The following is a 7,867-nucleotide window of genomic DNA, read 5'->3' as shown; positions in this document are numbered from 1 at the left end:
CATGCATGGCATCCATTTATAGCTTGAGATTGAAATTACGTGGCTTAGTGCATGGCATCCAAGTAGTCAAAATCAAATTTGAAAACACTGTCTTGAATAATGGGAAATAAAACAGTTACAAGATAAACATCATTTTTCGATGCTCACATTAATCGCTTTCATGAGCTCTATAGGAAGAACGTAAATTATAATATTCTTATTTGAATATCTTATAGATTCGTATCTGTTTATTGCTACGGAAAATATACAGAATGGGAAATATAATAATGTAATAGGGTTATTATATGTTAGATTATGTTTATGTGTTAGAATAGCGTAAATATTTTGACATTAATTTTGTGCCATACTTGTTCCGAAACAATGTCTTTCCAAGCATGACTCTATACTTTTTGTCACATGATTTCGAATGTGCTTATTGTCAGGGTTTAGGGTTTAGGCATTTCAACAACCTGATAAACGATTTCATATAGAGTAATAACGCTAATAAAAACAAAGATACAATCAATTTACCTGATTCACATGATCAGGATGATTGACTATGTTCACGACAAAAAAATTAAAGAAATTTTATTGTTTTCTTCGGAATGGTTGTATGATACATGGTTCTAAAAAGCGCGCCATGGCGCGATGCGTGACCAAGCTGTTACGAAAACGTCCAAGGTGAGTTTGTTAAGCGTGACGCCCAAATAACGTGTCAAGGCGCTTATGGTGTTATGGTGTGAGTTTTTTTCAAGGCGCGGATTTTTTTTTTGTTTTTTCTGATCGGCCATAAAATAATTAAGTTTTTGTTAACTTTTTGATACTAAATATTAATATAACACGTCTAAAAACTTGATATATTTGATAAAATTCAATAATTATATGATTTATCTTTTTTAATTTATATAAAATAGTCACGCCTTGAAAAACGTTATGGCTTGCCAAGGTTTGCCATGACTTAACTTTGACCTTGCCGTCAAGCCATGCCTCACGTTTTTTAGAACCTTGATGATACATTAGCTTACACGAATTTAATGAATATAAATACTAGGTCAATTTGACCTATCATTTTTTATATATGACTAAGGGCTATAGATCAAAAGTGAATCAGTTTCCACACAACTTAATATTTATCTAAAATTATGTCGAGCTGGGTTTGTTGTTAAAGCTTAACCGTCAAGTTTTGATTACATTTTTAGGAAGACAATTTGAAACTTTTGTATAACGTCCTTGCTCTTGATAAGTTTTTCGCTAAGGTCGATGACCATTCAAATACATAATTTGTAAAAGAAAGTGATCAATTTAGAATAGACCTAGGGTTTTATAATTTGATCGAAACACCTATTAATAAAAACATCTCTTGTTTCAATGGAATATACATATTATAAGATAGTGTGATCGAAATTGTCTTGTACAAAATTTGTGGAGTTGTGTTTAAAGTTATATAAAAAACTACTATACTATTCTTAAGGATATATTCAAATAATTAGGCTATGTTTGGCGCCCCATAGTTAGTTTATTTTTCGAACTTTTTTAAGTTGTCATGTTTGACAAGCAAAAAAGTAGTTTATAAGCTAGCTTTTTAAAAAGCTACTTCGACTAACGTTTTAGGAGTTTTTTAAAAAATTTTCAAATATACCCCTTAATTAACTATAAAAACACATTCTTTTAAATGTCATTTTATATTATTTTATATTTTTCAACTAGCTTTTCAGCTAATTTTACCAAATGTCATTTTTTATCAGCTAGCTTTTTAAAGTACTACAAACATAACCTTAAATATTATATAAATAATAATATATTGAATATCATAAAATTTAAGATATTTATTTCTGGTTATCCAGTTGCAAGCAAGTTCAATGCATTACATTTTGTGAATCACATCAATCAGCAGCTGAATACAAATTTTAAAATTTTATTTACTCAATTTACACTATAAAAGTTTTATTATTTTCTCAAGCCTTATCCAGTACAGTATATAAATGAATGTAAGAAAATCAAATAATTTGAAAAACTAGAAATGTTTTGAATTTTGAATTATAAAATACATATATTTTTAATTTTTTTAAACTAGATTTTAACCATTCTATAACATCCTTTTTTTCATAATACCATAAAATTTGATTAGTAAACCATAAACCTTACCAACAAATTTAATGTTCCAACATACATAAAAACAAAATCTAAATAAAAATGTTAAGTTTTTCTATTATAAAAAAGTTTTTTTTGTTGGATTTGTTAAATCAAAGGGTAAAAACCATTTCACAATAAGCACATCTGAAATTTGAGGATATATATATATATATATATATATATATATATATATATATATATATATATATATATATATATATATATATATATATATATATATATAGAAAAGTTCAATAGAAAACCATAATTATTGGTTCTTCAAGGAACCAAATCTTTTTTTCAATTTTTAGAGCTTATTCTTTATCGAAAAAAAATCTAAAAAAATCTAAATTATATATTAACATTGTGAATGTGAAAAATATTTTTCGGATTCACCGTGTGAATCCGGATTCACGTTGTGAATTTTCAAAGATTCACATTGTGAATTTGACGTAAAAAAAAATCGAATTTGATATCATTGGAAAAAGGATAAAAAGTTATGAATTTATGTATTTTTAGTTTTTTTTTTGATAAAAAATAAGTTGTAAAAGTTGAAAAAAAGATTGGTTCCTTGGTTAATTATGGTTCTCTATTGAACCTCACCATATATATATATATATATATATATATATATATATATATATATATATATATATATATATATATATATTTTCAAATCATAGAAAATCTTAATTATTTTTTTTAGATTTGCTTAAATCATAGAGGCAACTTTGGAATACGCATATAATCCAACCACGAAACTAGAACATTAAAGATATTCTATTTTTTTTTAAAAGTGTTAATTTAACATCATCAGATGCATCAGTTATATGGAGATCATTTTGTGTAAGTCGAGCCATAAGAAGCAATCATGGGTGTGTTAATGTGTGTTACCCTGTTTTTTTATCTCTCACCTCTCCCCCTCAAAACCGATTTACATCCGTATAAAAAAAAATTGATGAACTTGGCTTTGTATTTGTTCGAAAGTCTCATGAAGCCGATAATGATTCAAAAATAGAAATTAGTTCGACATTAACAAGCCCATAATGATTTCACAAATAGTATTAGTTTGACATTTTCATGAGAATGACTCCATAAATAGTAATTAGCTCGACGTCGGTTTTCTTCTTCATTCTCTTCTCAATAATGTACTAAAACATTTGTTATTTTGATACTTAATTATGGTAATCACACTTTTAAGTCAAATTCTATCAATCTTTGTTCATATAAATAATTTGAGGATGATAAGAATGGATGTAACAATATATGAGAATGTATTTTAAGATTGACCTAATTTATTGACATGTATATTGGATGATAATGGTTATCATATATTGTTGATGAACAGTGTTGATTCGATTTCCCTCAAAAATAGGAAGCGTATAAAAAGGTTTGGATTCATTGGCGAAATACATGGTGTATCATAATATATCTTGTGTTTTCCTACTTTGATTAATTCTAACTGCCTCATTTCCTTTTAGAAACTAATTATTTTTTTCTTTTTAATCACAATCATGCTATTCAAATCACAAATATTCATCTTTTTCATATAATGGTCAATGTTTGTTCCTCCCATCATGCTCTCGTGTATTCAGGAACTGCAAGAATGGACTGGGAAATCCGTGCTTGTGGGGGAAGCCAAATGTTTTGACACACTCTGTAACTTCCCTTCCTTACTAATGCTTCATGGTTTTGATGTTATTGAAACACAATCTCTTTTTTGAAGTTATTGAAACACAATATCTGGGCGACATGCATATCATTGTTAAGTTTCGGTCTGAAAAAGCGGCTAAAATTTTCAAAGCAAGTAAACGCATATGGCTCAAATGGTTCAATATGATTGATTTCCTCGAGAAAAAGAGTGTTCGTTTTGAAAGGGTTGCCTGGATAAAGATCGTCGGACTACCGTTTCTTGCTTGGTACGATGCAAATTTTGCAGTTGTTGCGATGAACTTCAGAAAGGTTTTCGTTAATATCAGTTCATTCTGGAACAGGTCCGATATCTCGTACAAGAAATTATACATTCTCACTGCAAATCGGAAAAAATAAATAAATGAGGAGATAAATGACCGATGGGGCAATTTATAGGGTCTACATCTTTGAGATTGATGACGAATTGGTGTCGTTCAAACCTTTCTCAATTGGGTCGCATGCTGATTCAGAAGATGATGACGAGGATGAAGATGGAATATCGGATACATGTCACCAAGACGAAATGGATTTAGAAGAAGACGAAAACGGACCACCCTCAAACTTTCAGGTCGGTGGAACAAGGATGGGCCAATTTTCTCCGGTCAACTTCCAGGGACTGGCAGAAGAGGAAGAGACGTTGCAACATGCAGAAAACTATGAATCGACGCATGGGAATTTGGGTACATGTGGTTTTGGGATTTTGTTTGTAGATGGTTCCAAGGAAGGAAATATTGATGATGGAGCTTTCCATGGTATGGTGGCCCCACTGAGTTTGTATCTGGATCGAATATTCCAAATTATACATGTCTCATAAATAATGGGCCTTATAGTGTTAGACCATTTTTTAGCCCAATTTCAAATCTAAATTCAAGCAGCCTAGATTTTGAGTCAGGTGATTCTGCTGTAAAGAGGCGTCTAATAAAACAAAAGAAGAGGGGAAATCAAATTTGCAGCAAACTCATAACTCGCTTTCATTGGAACCTATTCCCAGAACCTTGACAATTGTACTGTGCTGTTTCCTTCAAACTCTATTGATCTTAATAGGCGAGTTTCTTCTCAACAATCGAATTTGGGGATGGCAGGATCATACCCCCATCTCATTCCTCTCCCGCCACTTCTGTTGAGCTGAACCACATGATTGAAGACAACAATAAAATTGGGTTCCAAATTGACAAAGGTTGCAGTGCTTTGTTGAAATTTGTAAACGGTGGAGATGATAAAAAGGTATCCTCATGAACTCGCTCTCTCTAAATATAAGGGGTATGGTTAAATATCATAAGATCAATTGGCTCAGAAGACAAAAAATGGAAAACAAAATTTCGTTTTGCGGTATTCAAGAATCTAGGCTTTCCTTTCTTCCTCCTGGAATTGTTAATTGGTGGGGTTCCACTGATACAGGTATCAATTTTATTGAATCAAATGGGAGATCAGATGGAATTGTCTTCTTCTTGGATAAAAAACTCTTCCAGGTCATTGCAATCATCAAGTTTAGGTACTTCTTCGTTATTGTTGGTTATTGGAATGGTATTGTTGGTATGACTATCTTTGTAAACGTGTACGCTCCACAAACCCCTTCAGATAAAAAGAAACTTTGGGAAAACCTTCTCAACCTGATAAACTCTAAACCTGGAAACTGGGTATTATTTGGTAATTTCAACGTAGTTAGAAGATCTGATGAACACTTTAGTTCAACCTTTTGTCCGAACATTGCTGACGAGTTCAATAAATTCATCAGGGATGCGGGTTTATTGGATCTCAATATGGGAGGAATAAGATTCACTTAGTTTTGTGAAGATGGCTGCAAACTTAGTAAACTCGATCGCTTTTTTGGTTTGTCCGAATTTCATGGTGGTATTCCCATCGGCTTCCATCATTGCTCTCCCAAGAGAATTTTCCGATCATTCCTCGACCGTCCTTCGGAATTCTTATATGGATGTGCTCCTCCGTTTATGTTCTTCAATTCTTGGTTATGCAAGGGTGATTTCGATAAGGTGGTCAAACAAGCGTGGGAGGGTTTCAAGGGTGGGGGTCTGCTGATCGGTACCTCTCAGATAAGCTTCGGTTTGTTAAAGATTCTATCAAATCTTGGAGGCGTGTTGAATTCGAAAAAGAAAACAAGGAATTGCTTGATTTAAAAAAGAAATTGAACGATCTTGATTTGGCCACCGAGGACAAGTTGTTATCTGACTTGGAGATAACGATTTGGAAAGAAAGCAAGCAACGAGTTATCGAAATTGAGAGATAGTGCAACTTGATCTATTTCAGAAATCTATGGTTAAATGGATTAGTGATGGCTACAAGAATTCGCGATTCTTTCATAACACCCTCAAAATTAAAAACATGAGGAATAATCTACATAGCCTTATGGTGAATGACAGATGGGTTACTGATGTTAACAGTATTAAACATGAAACTTGGAATTTCTTTGCAATAAAATTTCATGAAGATTGTCTTGTTTGGCCTATTTTTCAAAATCCAAACTTCTGACAGCTTAATGAAGTTGATTGAAGCTTCTTGGAGGCGCCTTTTATGTAACGCCCGCAGATTCGGGCTAGTCAATTTAGAGACAATAAACGTGAAAATATGACTTTTTGATGGAAGATTATTTAGAATAAATAATCTTAACCAAGTTATATTATATGTTACAAGGGTTCCGTACATATAAAGAACGCCGAAATCTGAGTTATAACGAAGAAGTTATGGCCCGTCGAAGTTTTACGGCTAAACCGACACGGCACCGCGTAACGTAAAAAGTGAATTTTTGATAAATTACCTTTTAGCCTTAGAGATCTAAATAAAAGTTTTAGTATATGTTAAACCGAGAACGTACATAAAAAGAATGTCCAAATCTGACTTCGTATGAGGAAGTTATGAGTTTTACATTGTCATTAAACAGTGTAATCTTCTCATACTGTTAAATTTAAAATCGGTCGAGAATTAGCCAATGGAGTCAAAAGGAGAGTTGTAGATCTTTTCAATACCTACGCGTGGATAAAGACGTCAAAAATGGAGCTCGTATGCAAAAGTTATGATTTTGTTTTTTAAATTTGGTTGTTTTACCTGCGTCCGACGCTACGTGTCAGCACCAGGCTTCGCCTTGGTGCCTACGTAAGGCTCACGACGTGAGAGCCATGTATCACGACGTGAGAGGCCACGGAAAGCCTATAAATAGAGGCACAAATCATCCATTTTCATCACACCTTTCAACACCTTTCTCTCCCATTACCCCCAAGTCCTTTCTTCCTTTCCCTGGCACTTCCTAAGTGTTAGAGGCGAGTCCCGGAGCGCCAGAAGGCTCCGAGAAGACGAGCTTTCGTCTCAAAAGTTCCGCCCCCGCAGAGCCTGGTTCCTAACCAAACCCCCTAGTAAGTGAGTTATGCTTACCTTACTTTAAGTATAACTTATGTTTAAGTTTATTATCGTTATTATGAACCTATAAACAAGATTTATCAGTGATTCCAAGTCGTTATACTGATTGATCTACTTACGGGGATGAGGTCTAGACTGTGATTTAGTGAGGTGTTTAAAGTGAGATTTCCAAACAGTATACTTCTTATACCAAACGAACCCTACCTCCGATCTGATTTTTACCTGGTTGTTCCTTACTTGATAGATCATGAAAGTAGACTTTGAGTTAATGATGAATCTAGACTAATAATTAGTCGCAATAAAGATTAGACTAAAACTTAGCGATAGTAATGCTAGGTTTCGTCGAAGGAAAATAGAATCGTTAGAAGCGAAGCGCTGTCCAAGTTTGGAATCATCGCTTTTACAAGTGAGTGCATAGTCCCTTTCATGAACATGATTTTAATACAAGTATTGATTGAAGTATTCAATATATGTTTATGTGCGCATTATTTGATGTTGCCTGAAAGTGAAAGAACATACCTGATAATATATGATGATTTAGGATAAAGAGAAAACTTAAATTCATTATGAGGCATATTGGGTAGTATCTTCTTATGGGTACGAGTGAGATATACACGGAGAATAGAACTTTAAAATATGTCATTGATCCGGGAGCATGGATTAGACATGGTCATTTGTCCTTAGTCCGAGAGTA

The sequence above is a fragment of the Lactuca virosa genome, chromosome 2 (genome assembly GCF_052849685.1).
Source record: "Lactuca virosa cultivar CGN04683 chromosome 2, Lactuca_virosa_CGN04683_v6, whole genome shotgun sequence".
Taxonomy (NCBI): domain Eukaryota; kingdom Viridiplantae; phylum Streptophyta; class Magnoliopsida; order Asterales; family Asteraceae; genus Lactuca; species Lactuca virosa.
Note: the sequence above shows the minus strand (reverse complement) of the source record.